Raw genomic sequence first — 14,923 nt, 5'->3', positions numbered from 1 at the left:
GCAAACTCACTCTGGCATGTTCCTTGATTGCATCATGCATCTCTTCATGGCATCATAATGGACATATCATTCTTGTGTTTTATCATTTATCATATTCACGCACTGCATTTGCATGAGCCATTGCATTATCATTCATCTTCGTTTGGCATGCTTGTGTTCTGCCAACTGCATACATTCTATTTTCACAATTTGCATGTTATGTTCCCTCATGCATCATCCTTGCATTTTCCTTTGAAAAAAAAAACAAAATAAAGCAAAAAAAAAAACAAAAGAAAGTCACACCACATTCTTAGTTACATGTGTTCGGTACCATGATGATGGATATAAACCAATCATGTTGGGATTATACACTCATTTCTCTTTAAAAATGATTGAAGATCATGTGAACATGATACCTAATGCATGGTTAACTAGGAAAATAAGGGTTCCTGGGGCATCTCATGTCGATCTCATAAATACATGCATAGCATAAGTATGCCCTAGTCATTCATCTCTATGATATGTTGTCGAAGTATTGGCGATCAAAATTTCTATTCCTTGGATTATGGGGTTGAACCAAGAACATGTTTTAAGGAAAAGTTCATCAAGTCAAGGTCAAGTATGGAAGTAACCAGCTTGCAAAAGTTGGGGCAGAAGATGGATCGGTTTACATCGCTTCTTTGTCTACTGCCAACACATGATCGAGCTAAATAATTTACAAAAAATTAAAGACAGTTGACATCCATGTTTTATATCCATTTTCACTTTGACAATATGTGATGAACCATGTTGTTTTAATGAAAATCTAAATTGATTCGACCCTGTGTCCTATGTAAAATTCGCAATACTTCAACAATGCATCATTCACGTACATCCATGCTTATTTTTCTTTTCACACTTGTGGCATTGCTTATTGCATTATGTCCTTGAAATCATAACTGTAATCATTGTAATCAAAAGGAAAGAATGCACTTTACGGTGCCCTTGCTGAACGCGTGCCAGAGCTAGAGTAATGAGTGAAATAGAGGAGGTGCAAGGGCAAATGAAGTCTGACATGGAGGCCATGAAAGAGCAAATGTCCACAATGATGGAAGCCATGATGAGTATGAAAAGAATGATGGAGGTCAATGCGGCCACAGTTGTTGCCTCAAGTACCACCACAGAAGTGGACCCAACTCACCCATTTGGCTTCGATCAAGTAAATCATCCTGCCTCAGATATGGTAGGGCAGACAAGTGAAGCATTATGAAGTACGGGTGGCCCCCATTTTGTGCAAGTTCAAAACAAGCATTCCTTCCCATCATATGGCTTGCCTCCTAACTATATGGCACCTAATGTTGCACACACTCCCAATGAGAATGTCGACAACTCCGTACCCATGCCCATTGAGAGCCAACAACCTCAATCTGATCATGCACATGTCTCTCAACTCATGGGGGAGATGCATGAAGCATCTCGAGACCACAATCTAGTCGACTCCGAGCTTTGCCTCGAACACGCCACTGAGGGGTAGGCGTTTTGTGGCGTACCCCTACCAAACACTTTGGGGGGCCTTCAGTTTCGCCCACAACCACAACCCTTGCATTTTGCGGTGGGGAGAGTCCCTCCTGCTATGGTGGAAAGAGGGAAATTTGATCATATAGAGGGAAGGCTCAAGGCCATAGAAGGAGGAGAAGATTATGCTTTCGTTGACATGGCAGAATTGTGCTGAGTGCCTGACATCGTCATCCCTCTGAAGTTCAAAGTGCCAGATTTTGATAAGTACAAGGGGACTACCTGCCCCAAGAATCACCTGAATGTGTATTGCAGGAAAATGGGAGCATACTCGAAAGATGAAAAACTGTTGATGCATTTCTTCCAGGAAAGTCTTACTGGGGTAGCCGTCACCTGGTATACTAATTTGGAACCTTCCCGAGTCCATTCTTGGAAGGACCTAATGTTTGCCTTCACTAGGCAGTATCAGTACAATTCTGATATGGCTCTGAATAGGATGCATCTATAGAGCATGTGTAAAAAAGAGCATGAATCTTTCAAAGAATATGCCCAACGGTGGAGGGATCTGGCAGCTCAAGTAGCACCTCCCATGATGGAAAGGGAGATGATAACAATGATAGTAGACACATTACTAGTGTTCTACTATGAGAAGTTGGTGGGTTACACGCCTGCAAGCTTTGCCAATGTAGTTTTCGCTGGCGAAAGAATTGAAGTGGGTCTGAGAAGAGGCAAATTTGACTATCTTGCTTTGATGAATGGGAAGCCTGGGGAAAATGGAGAGAGTAAGAATGAGGGAGGAACCCATGCTGTGACTGTCATTCCTACATGGCCAAATTCTCCTCCAGCTCAACAAAATCAATACCCACCACCCTACCAGTCAAGAACGCCCAATCATCCGCAAAAGCCACCCCTAAATCATCCAATACCAAACACCATCCATAACACAAACCAAAACACCAACCAGGGAAGGAATTTTCCAGCCAAGAAGTCTGTAGAATTCACCCTAATTCTGGTGTCGTATGCTAACTTGCTCCAATATGTACTCAATAATGCAATGGTAGCCATAACCCTAGCCAAGGTTCCTCAACCTCCATTTTTCCGAGGATACAACTCAAACGCAACATGTGCTTATCATGGAGGAGTCCTGGGCATTCCATTGAGCATTGTAAGACCCTAAAACATAAGGTGCAAAGTATGATTGATGCAGGCTGGCTAAAATTTGAGGAGGAGAATCGCTCATAAATTATGATGTTGTCAAGAAATACCATGTATGATGCTTGGGGCAATGTGAAGGTTGTTGTTATATGTCTCCAATGACTCATTAGGATTTTCAAATTTATTCCATTACTGTAAACAACAGTCACAATGCTAATAATATTGATAAATTTGATGTCCTTATCTCACTCTCTCATAATTACATCTTTGCTTATTTAACTTTCACTGGAACGTGAATGTAAGCCGTTGGTTTATTTGCTCAAGTGACCTACACTCCTGAGTTGATCTCCAAGTCTGTTCAATCAGATACTTCTCGTTTGGTAGAGGTGCTGTAAACAACAAGTAAAGTAAAAAAAAAAAGAAAAAAAATGTTTGATTGACTGTTTTTTTTTTAAATCAAAAGTACAGACATTCACGTGACCTCATTCTTAAAAGTTGTCTTTTTGAGAGGAAAATGAGTTATCAAGAACAAGAGTCGTTTGACTTAATCTGTCAATTCGGTCCTTTCAATATTTCTCGTCCTTGAAAATTCATTTTCGAGAACCTGCACAGTTTCTTTCATTTTTCCATGCTACAAGGTCATGACAAAAGATAACAATAGATGCCTTAGAGCCCTACACTGGGGCAATGAGAGGCACCATGCATGAGCTTCAAGGGAACCTAGGGGCAGATCAAAATGTCTCATCCGATAGGTTGAAAACCCGAAAGGGCAGCCTAAGCAAAAATTAGGGTTGAAAAAAAACAAAAAAAAAAAACAATTAGGGGCGTGTTATTAAGGTTTCGTCCCAAAATCCAAACTAAAAAAGGATCTTAGTTAAGATTTGAAATGACGCATGGCCATGTTTCAACATCCCAAACACTAATTTATCCCTTGCTACCCTCTATGAGCCAAAGCACATTTGTTTTCTAAAAACAACAAAAAAAATAGCAAAAGCAAAATAGAAACCCTGAGTGGGAACTACCGGGAAGAGCAATGCAACAATACATGCATGAAGTTGGGCAACAATAAAAAGAAAAAAAAATCCGCCAAAAGGCGAGTGAAGAAAAAAAAGAGAGACAAAGATCTCTAGATTTTACAAGAAAGGCACAAAAGCGCAACGAAAGATTAATGTATAAGGCAAAAGGAGTGAAGCCCAACCCAAAAGGTACAAGCAATTCTCTCAAGGTTCTTACTCAATATAACCCTCAAACACTCTTTGAGCCTCTCTAATCCTTTCTTTCATAGCCCTCTTACCTCTGACCACGTTACAAGCCCAATAAAGCCCATATGGATCAAGGAATGACTAATTTTGCTTTTAAGTTGGGATTTTGGAATGAAACCCTCATACGCTTGTGATTGTTGAAAAATATATGAAAAAAAGAGAATCCTCGAGGTTTCGTACTTGCACATTTGAGAAGAAAACTTATTCAACCAGAAGCTCATGGAAAATGCCCAAAGGCAATGGTGATAGTAGGGTACATTTGATATAGTCGCTTAGGCATGACTCCTTAGGGTTCCTTTTGAATCCAAGGGTTGCCTTTGTTGTATAAATTCTTTCGGGATCAGCTCATGCATCTAGTTTCAGTGGGATCAACAGACCCATGGCATCACTTTATGACCTTAAATCAAGAAAGTTTCACTTGGTCATATACCAAAATGCAACAGTCCATTGCCATCCTTCAATGGTGCATGCGATTGGTCCCAAAGCCTTATATTTTCTTGCTGTGCAGAATAATCGAAATTTTCTTAAAAAAGAAAGGGGGAAAACCCTAGGATCAATATTTTGGTTGATTGATTAAATGTCAAATGACTCCATTGTCGTCACTTCGAAATTGTCAAGTGATTAAATCAAACAAAACATACACTCTGAGGGAGTCCCCGAAGAGATTTGCAAAAAATAGGATGAGGTTGCATGAGTTATCACATTTTTTTTTTTTTAAAAAAAAGTCAATCTGTGTTATCCACAAAAAGAAAAATATCAAATCAAAATCAAAATCACAAAAATAGGAAAGAATGTCATGAGCATTACACAATTTTCATGGTTCAAAACCATTTGCATTACTAGCATTTCAAGATGAAGGTTGCATGCATCTACATCCCAAAAATCATGTTCGTAAGTGCATAAACTTCTCTGTATATACCAATTTTCCAAATCTAATGTCCTATCTTTTGAGTTTAGGATGAAAGGCCCTCTCAAAGAGTCAACCTCTTGCTTTCTCACAAGGTTGAGCCCCTTGGTACTAATACCTATTGGCTTGTTTCATAGGACTCAAAGTCCTCGCTTTTATCTTTCATCGGACTCAAAGTCCTCGCTTTTATCTTTCATAGGACTCAAAGTCCTCACCTTTATCTTTTCACAGGACTCAAAGTCCTCGCTTTTGTCTTTCATAGGACTTAAAGAGGTCTTTATGCTTCCATAGGACTCAAAGTCCTCTGTCATCTATCATGGTCTTTTGTCTTTCGGAGACAATCAAGGTCATCTGCTCATTTTCAAAGACCATCATAGTCTTTTGTCTTGCAGAGACAATCAAGGTCATCTGCTCCTTTACATTTCAAAAGACGACAATGTCTTCATTTACATTTCAAAATACGACAATGTCTTCAGTCATTTATGATTTCAAAAGGTGACAATGCCTTCATTTACATTTCAAAAGACGACAATGTCTTCAGTCATTTACGCTTTCAAAAGGCGACAATATCTTTATTTACATTTCAAAGACGACAATGTCTTCAGCCATTTACGCTTTTAAAGACGACAATGTCTTCATCTCAAAAACTTCAATGTATTTTGTCCTTGTTTGTGGTTCATAGGACTCAACGTCCTTTATTTCTATGCTTTGAAAAAAAAAGAGAGAGAGAAGAACTTCAATGTCTTCATGTTTCCTCAGTTTCACTTCCTTGGTTTTCGCCAGTTGCCTGGTCGAATAGCAAGGTCGCTCGAACGAAATTAGTGTCTTTATCTTCACTTCCCTTTTATTTTCAATAAAAGATAAGTAAAGAGGGGCAACTGTCATACCCTAATTTGGTCCGGGGACCTTCATTTGCTAACTTTTTTATTCTTGCTAGTCGGATTGAGCTTCTTGACACCAGTTACCGCGCAATCTGAAGGTTTTTCGATGTTTCGGAAAAGAATACAAAAAATACTCAAAAGGGAGGGAAAAATGGTAATTTGGTGACTTTTACAGGCCCTTGGCTCGCCCAAGCCAGCCTCTGGCTCACCTAGGCCACCAGAAAACTTAGGGGTGAAGTAACCAGCTCACTTGAGCGAGCTGCCATGCAACCTCCACCCCTCATTTCTTATAAATAGGCGTGAGGGGGCAAAGGAGAAGGGGTCAGCATCATATATTGAGAGGTTTTTGGTGAAATTAGTGACAAGGAGAAACAAAAAGACAAAAATGAGGCTGAGGCACTTTCGAATCGCTTCCGTGATCCATTCCTACACTGTTCTTCATTCATCGACCGATTAGTTTTTATTTTGAAGCTTTGAGTTCACTCTATGCACCGTTAAGGGTCCCTCTTGTTGTTTTTCACATCTTCATCTCATTTTTCTACCATTAGTGATCTAGTTTCTTTGTATAAAGCGATTTTGACTGATCATTTGTGCCGTGATATCACTTTATCACTGTAAAATAAAATTTCAACTGATTGTTTGTGTTATAATCTCACTCGATCATTGTAAAATAAAATTTCAACCGATCGTTTGTGCTGTAACCTCTTTCCATCAGTGTGAAATAAAGTTTTAACCAGTCATTCAATTTGCAAGTTATCTTTTAATAAGTTTGAAAGTAAATAAGTGGAACCAAAGTTAAAATTAACCCATATACAAGATTTTATCCATGAAAATCGCTTGAATCCGTTCAAAGGTCCAACGCCTTAATGGTCTCTTTTGCCCTTTCAAACTTGAGAGAATCGTTCAAGGTCCAACGCCTTAACGATTCTCCCCGCCTTTCAAACTTGAGAAGATCGTTCAAGGTCCATCGCCTTAACAATTCTCTCTGCCTTTCAAACTTGAGAAGATCGTTCAAGGTCCAAAGCCTTAACGATTCTCTCCGCCTTTCAAACTTGAGAAGATCGTTTCAAGGTCCAATGCCTTAACGATTCTCTTCGCTTTTCAAACATCATTTCAAGGTCCAATGCCTTCAACGACCCCCTTTTGTTCGCTACTAAAATCAATCTTTCAAAAAGATAAAAATCAATTTAACAAACAAACTTTTAGACTTGAAGAACTTTGTAGGTCTGGATTCCTCATCGCACCTGAGGATATGTAGGAGCGAGGGAAACACCCTTGTCGACCCAAAAAAAATATAAAAAGGGAAAATACATAAAAAATAAAAAGGGGAAATACATAATTTTGAAGTCATGTTTTGCACACTGATTGAGGCCATACCCGAATCAAATAAACATTAAAATGTAGTAACTAGGAAGTGATCCTAGGTTGTTTCCCAACGAGCAATGATCAACCAAATGTTCATAACAGATAGTAGGAAATAGTAACAAATTGGGGGGGGGGGGGGTTGTTTGCTTTTGTAAATTAAATAGCGAGTAAAATTGAATTAGAAAAATATCAGAATTAAAATACGTTGCTTCCCCTTGATTCACAAGCAAGTCTCTTATCCTAGGTTGCTTGAGTTTATCCTTTATTAGTTTAACCACTTAATCCAACCCTAAATTAAATTACTAAGCGAAATTCAACATAAGGCATTCATTATGTGATTAAGCATCACATACACCAATTACTCATAAACGATCACTAAGCATGAACGTAAATTAAGCGTAGAGACAATTAATCAAGCACTAAGCATGCATGAATTAAAAGCAACAAATTCAGAGTAATTAGTGAAGAGGAAAAACTGAACAGAATTTAACAGTAATAATAGAACCTCAAAGAGAACTGTGCTTGATCCTCAAGAGAAAACAACGCGATGGACTTAGCCTTCCATTAATCAAATAGAGAACGAAATTTTATTGGTAAAACTAAAAGTCTGAACTGGAATTGTAAAAAACGAAAATAAAAGAGAAAGAGAAGAGAGACTAAAACTGAAAACGAAAAATAGAAGAGAGAGAGAGGAGAGAGAGAGAGAGAGCCTAAACTTGAACCTTGGTGCTGTTATATAGTTTTCCAACCCCAAAGCTTACAAATCTGTTTTAAATTCAAGCCCATAAATAAAATAAAATCAAATCTAGATAAGATAAGATATGATAAGATCTAGATGAAATAATATCTAGATGAGATCAAATCTAAATAATATCTAGATAAGATAAGATAAGATAAGATATAATTTTGTAGAATAAAATAGTCTGCCCTCTTCAAGTCCAAGCCCAATTATGGATTCAAGCCCAAGCCCAATGCTTCATTAATTCCTGAAATTAGATTTAAAACATCAAATTAGCTGAATGAGCCCAAATAATAAAACTGCCTAATTAATTTGACAATTAAGATTAATCAGTATTTAAAATGGTGCAAAAAGGGTTAAGAAATAGGAGAAAATAATGGCACATCAAAACCCCCCAAACTTAGCCTTTTGCACTCCTGGGCAAAATGAAATAAAGAACAAAATCCAAGGATATCAAAGAGAGACAAACACAAACATTTACATATTTCTCAATGAATATCAAGGAATGAAAGGAATGGGTAACATCTAACATGAAGAGATCCAACGAGTCAAGACATTCGTGAAAATCATCCAAGCAACCCAATCATGGCAAAATAGTTAATTAGCTCAAGAATGAAAAGTGATAAAGTCTCACAAGATATACACTCTATCTCTCAAGTGTCTAGGCTACTGTTTACTCTCGAAGCACCCATGAAAACAACCACCACATAGACTTGGCAAAATTCTAAAATTGACAACAACTTGACAAACACATGCACATGAGGATCAAAAGGTCTTTAAAGGTTGTAATGGGGCCAAGGACAAGGTAGGGAAGAAGAATATGGAATAAGTAGCTAAATCCCAAAGGAATAGAGGAGCAATGGTGAATAAGTGGAAATTAAGCACAAGTAGTAAACCCAATCCCTCTAATATCAACAAAATCAACCAAGGCTCCCAAATCGAGTCTTCATAACAAGAACTCATTTATTCAACTTCACTTCTTTTCTTCTTTTATTTTCTTTTTTTTTAGCAATACAAATTTGCAGCAATTGAATTTTTTTTTTGACGAACGAATTTGAAGATTAAAGCAAGAACTAGGCAATATACAAATACATCAATCATGGCCAAAAATCATATCTTCCAATGAAATATACCCCCACACTTATTCCCAGCTTATTCCCAAAACAATTTCAAAGCTCCAAAATTCCTTAAGGGTAAGGTGATATCATGGTTTTTTACTTAAGGCTTGTAATGAGCTTCAAAACAAAGAAAGGGGAACATAGGCTCAAAGGGGCTATCAAAGGAATTAATTCAAGGTAAGTCCATTTGGCTAGAAGCTTATAAGAACAAAATTGCCTAAATCATTTTCAAATATGCATGTCAATTAGGAAGCATCAACAAGAATTAAGCCAAGGCTATTGTGCAAGCTATCAATGGGGCAAAACACACCAAAAGATTATGATGATGGATGGCTCAAATTCTCACAAAGGTAAACCTATCACTTTCAAATTGAGCTTTCAAAACTATCATGACATGTAGGGGAAAAACAAGGATTTCAAATCACACAATGTCAAGAGACTTTTATTTTCAGAACAATTACCCATTTCTTGAACATATCCTATAATTCAAAGAAAAACATGCAAAGTTGTACATGCAAACAAAATTGACCAAAATTAAACTAGAACCCAACAAAACTAACAAAATTAAACTAATTTAACACAACTAACAAAACCAAAACTAAAGAACACCCCCCCTATACTGAAACAACACATTGTCCTCAATGTAACACAATTAAAAGATTAAGAGCAATTAAACCATCAAATAGAATCAAGCAAATGTAATAAAAGTAAAGAAGGAGGTTGGAAAGAAAAAATCCCTAAGTCATGGTGGAGGAAGAGTAGGGTGGAGTAAGGAAGTCTCTTCTACCACTGCATCCACTAAAGAAGGGTTTGTGAGGAATGGCTTAAGTCGGTGTCCATTGACCTTGAAGCTCTTGTTTGTGGAGTCACTTTTGATCTCAACTGTACCATAAGGAAAAACATTAGTAACAACAAAAGGACCAATCCACTTAGACCTCAACTTACCACTCATGAGTCCGAGCTTAGAGTTATACAATAACACTTTTTGCCCAACCATGAAGTCCTTCTTAATTATCATGCTATCATGGAACTTCTTGGTCTTTTCTTTGTAGAACTTGACATTCTCATACGCTTCTAGGCGGATCTCATCTAACTCACTCAGTTGCAACTTTCTTTCTTCACCAGCTTGATCCATAGAGAAGTTGCAAGTCTTCACTGCCCAATATGCTTTGTGCTCAATCTCCACTGGAAGATGACATGCCTTTCCAAAGACAACCCGATAAGGAGGCATTCCTATGGGTGCTTTGTAGGCAGTCCTATGTGCCCAAAGAGCATCATCTAGCCTGGTACTCCAATCTTTCCTGCTTGGTTGCACAATCTTCTCTAAAATTCTCTTGATCTCCCTGTTAGAAATTTCTGCCTGTCCATTGGTTTGGGGGTGGTATGGTGTGGATACCTTGTGGACAACCCCATACTTTTTAAGCAAGGCATGCATTGATTTGTTGCAAAAATGGGTTCCTTGATCACTAACGATTGCTTTAGGTACTCCAAACCTGCAAAACAGATAAGATCTGACAAAATCTACAACAACCTTAGCATCATTAGTTCTAGTGGGCTTGGCTTCCACCCATTTTGAAACATAATCAACTGCAAGGAGAATGTAAACATAACCAAAAGAAACAGGAAAAAGGGCCCATGAAATCTATACCCTAGACATCAAACACCTCACAAAATAGCATAGGTTGCTGAGACATTTGTTGTCACCATGTAAATGCACTTCCTGCTCTTTGACACTGCTCACAAGTGCTACAAATCTTCCACGCATCTTTAAAGATGGTGGGCCAATAAAAGCCACAATCAAGCACTTTGCGGGCTGTCCTTTGAACACCCAGATGACCTCCCGGTGCGGAAGAATGACATAACTGCAGGACTGAGTCAGTCTCATGATATGGAATGCATCGTCTAATGACATGATCACTACACAATTTCCACAAGTAGGAGTCATCCCAAATAAAATGCTTAGCATCACTTTTAATTTTATCTTTTTGGGCCTTAGATGCTAAAGGGGGAAAAACAGAAGCAACTAAATAATTGACAATGTTAGCAAACCAGGGAGTAGAAAGAGAATCAAAAATACTATACAATATATATAAATGATCATCCGGGAAATCATCCCGAATGGGTGAGTCCTCATCAGACACATGTTCGATCCGACTCAAATGATCAGCAACTAAATTTTGTGCTCCGCTCCTATCACGGATCTCCAAGTCAAACTCTTGGAGCCAGAGCATCCATTGGATCAACCTAGGCTTTGAATTAGCCTTCTGCAACAAGTACTTTAAAGCTGCATGGTCAGTATAAACAATAATGCGAGTACCAAGCAAATAAAAACGAAATTTTTCAAGAGCAAAAACTATGGCTAGTAGCTCTTTCTCAGTAGTAGTATAATTCGCTTGGGCAGCATCTAAAGTCCTAGAAGCATAATATATCGCCCTAGGTAATTTATCAATTTTTTGAGCAAGGACAGCCCCCAATGCATAATTTGATGCATCACACATAAGCTCAAAAGGGGCTGTCCAGTCGGGTGCCTGGATTATGGGGGTGGTAGTCAATGCTCTTTTGAGGCAATCAAAAGCCTCTTTGCATTTATCATTAAAGTCAAACTCCACCTCCTTTTGCAACAAGTTGGATAGTGGAAGGGATACTTTGCTAAAATCTCTTATAAAGCGCCTATAGAATCTTGCATGACCAAGAAAAGATTGCACCTCTCGCACGCAAGAAAGGTAAGGCAATTGTGAAATAACATAAATTTTTGCAGGATCTACTTCAATGCCTTTATTGGAAATAATGTGGCCTAAAACTATACCTTGCTCAACCATAAAATGACATTTTTCAAAATTTAGAACAAGGTTAGTTTCAGTGCATCTATTCAAAACCTTTTCCAGACTATCCAAGCAAACATCAAAAGAGGATCCATATACAGTGAAATCATCCATAAACACCTCTATGCAATTTTCTAAAAAATCACTAAAAATACTAGTCATGCACCGCTGGAAGGTATCAGGGGCATTGCATAGGCCGAAAGGCATCCTCCTATAGGAAAAAGTGCCGAAGGGGCAGGTGAATGTGGTCTTTTCCTGATCCTCAGGAGCAATAGTGATTTGCATATAACCAAAAAAACCATCAAGGAAACAGTAGTGAGACTTACCTGCCAAGCGTTCAAGCATCTGGTCAATGAATGGCAGGGGAAAATGGTCTTTTTTGGTAACCTGGTTTAGCCTCCTATAGTCGATGCATACTCTCCAACTGTTTTGCACCCGAGTAGGAATCAGCTCATCCTTCTCATTTTTTATCACGGTGAGGCCGGTTTTCTTCGAAACTACCTGGACGGGACTCACCCATTGGCTCTCGAAGATAGGATAAATGATTCCAGCTTGCAAAAGCTTGGTTACCTCCTTCTTCACTACATCAAGAATCACCGGGTTGATTCTTCTCTGTGGCTGTCTTACTGGTTTAGCCCCATCTTCTAAATTTATTCGATGCATACATGTGGATGGGCTAATACCAGGAATATCTGCCAGGGTCTAGCCTATAGCTTTCTTATGCTTCTTGAGAACAGATAACAACTTCCCCTCTTGCTTATCAGCAAGGGAGGCAGATATAATTATTGGAAAACTTTTGCTATCATCCAAGTAAGCATATTTTAAATTTGATGGCAGAGGCATCAATTTTGGTGTGGGCGGTTGGATAGTGGTAGAAAGAGATGGTTTCTCAGCCTGCACCTCATGAAGAAAGTCCGAGGTTTGTGTACTTACTGAAACATGGTTAGTTCGATCTGACTCTATAAAATCAATCTCAAGAGGTAAGACATCACTAGACATGTAATCAATATCAAATTCAGATTCACTCTCAGCTTCAAATTTAGACATATGATCAAGTGCAAATTCAGATTCAATGCATGAAGAGTGACAGGCATGCAGATTAGAATGAAGATCAGTCATGTATTCATCAACAATATGGTCAATTATTTCAACACGAAATACAAAAAGATCTTCAGATGGGTGTTTCATAGCATCAAGAATATTAAAATGAACAGTTATATCACCAAACTCCATAGATAGCGTGCCTGCATATACATCTATCTTAGTTCTAGCAGTTTTCATAAAAGGTCTGCCTAGAACGATGGGAACTGATCCTTTAGAAAATCCCTCCTCCATATTTAAAATATAAAAATCAATAGGGAAAATCAGCTCACCAACTCTAACTATGACATCCTCTATGAAACCAGCAGGATAGGAAACACTTCTATTAGCTAAATGAATTACCACATCAGTTGACTAGAAAGGACCTAGAGATAGAGAATTAAAAATAGACATAGGCATAACACTAACAGAAGCTCCTAAATATAGCATGGCATTGTCAAACTTATTGTTCCCTATAATACAAGGTATGCTGAATGTACCTGGATCTTTACATTTTTCAAGGATTTGGGGAACAGATTTACCAATCAATGCGGAAACATTTCTGCCCATACTAATTCTTTCACTTCCTTTAAGCTTCCGCTTATTAGTGCACAACTCCTTCAAGAATTTAGCATATCTTGGAATTTGCTTTATTGCATCCAGCAGAGGTATGGTTACCTCTACTTTCCTAAATGTTTCCAAGATCTCCTTCTCTGCCTCTTCCATTTTTTTGTTGGAAATTGCTCTTGGAGGGAATGGAAGAGGGATATGCTGCTTCTCTTTAGATTCACCTGCATAGAAATTGTTAGGTAACTTACTCTTTAAATTTTTGTCATCATCTTTTTCTGGAGTAGAGTGAGGTTGGGCAGGTTCATTGGCGGATGAGAAAGATGCTACTGGTTGAGGTCCTTGACACTGCTTTCCTGACCTCAATGTAATGGCACTCACATTTTTGGGATTTTGGACAGATTGAGAAGGAAATCTATCAGAATTCTGGTACTGTTGTTGATTTAACTGTGTAGTCAACTGTCCCATCTGATTAGTTAAGCTCTTAATGGAGGCTCTGGTCTCTTGCTGAAATTGCATGTTTTGCATAGTCATTTGCCTCACAAGTTCTTCAAGGGAAGGTTACGGAGGGGCCTCAACTGTTTGCTGTTACTAGGGCTGTTGCTGTTGGATTGGTGGAGGAACGTATGGTCTGCTTGGGCCAGTAGCATTTTGAAAATAAGTCTGTTGTTGTTGCTGCTCCTGCTGTGAAGGATTCGACCATCTAAGGTTGGGATTATTCCTCCATCCGGGATTGTACCTGTTGCTGGAGAGTTCATAATTATTCTGTTGTGGCTGATTTTGTTGTTGAGGTTGAGGAGGTCTGTTGTAGATGTTTGCAGCATAAGCTTCAGGCTATTTAATTGCTTTAGATTGTTGCACAGAAGGGAAAAGGTATGTGTGGTGATCGGCAGAGGAGCATAAACCACAGAGTCTGGCGACAGGTGCATATTTTTTATTCATGGCCAGTTGGGTTACCAGGTTAACCAAGGCATCTAGTTTACCTTCAAGCTTCTTAGTCTTACCTGATGAATTCGTGGCTACTTCATGCACTCCTCTAATGACAATAGCATCACTTCTGGCACTAAATTGTTGGGAGTTTGAAGCCATCTTCTCAATTAGATTTCTGGCTTCAGCAGGGGTCATGTCTCCAAGGGCTCCACCACTGGTAGCATCTATCATACTTCTCTCCATGTTGCTGAGTCCTTCATAAAAATATTGGAGAAGAAGCTGCTCTGAAATCTGGTGGTGAGGGCAATTGGCACATAATTTTTTAAATCTCTCCCAGTATTCATGTAGGCTCTCTCCACTGAGTTGTCTAATACCTGAAATATCCTTTCTGATGGTCGTGGTCCTGGAAGTAGGGAAAATTTGTTCTAAGAATACTCTCTTGAAGTCATCCTAGCTCATAATGGACCTTGGAGCAAGGTAATATAGCCAGTCCTTTGCCACTCCCTCTAAAGAATGAGGAAAGGCCTTCAGAAATATGTGATCCTCCTGGACATCTGGTGGTTTCATGGTGGAGCAGACAATATGGAATTCTTTCAGATGCTTGTGTGGGTCTTCACCTGCAAG

General features: G+C 38.7%; 1 non-coding gene across 1 annotated transcript; it reads left to right on the top strand.

Annotated features, from left to right (window-relative positions):
- Positions 1–14,588: 14,588 nt before the first annotated feature.
- On the top strand, positions 14,589–14,695 carry LOC113001004 (small nucleolar RNA R71). The gene has a single exon (XR_003266317.1). It is a non-coding gene; the product is annotated as a small nucleolar RNA R71 (small nucleolar RNA).
- Positions 14,696–14,923: the final 228 nt, after the last annotated feature.

Source organism: Glycine max, chromosome 2 (assembly GCF_000004515.6).
Source record: "Glycine max cultivar Williams 82 chromosome 2, Glycine_max_v4.0, whole genome shotgun sequence".
NCBI classification, from domain to species: Eukaryota; Viridiplantae; Streptophyta; class Magnoliopsida; order Fabales; family Fabaceae; genus Glycine; species Glycine max.
This window is presented reverse-complemented; position numbering and strand designations above follow the sequence as displayed.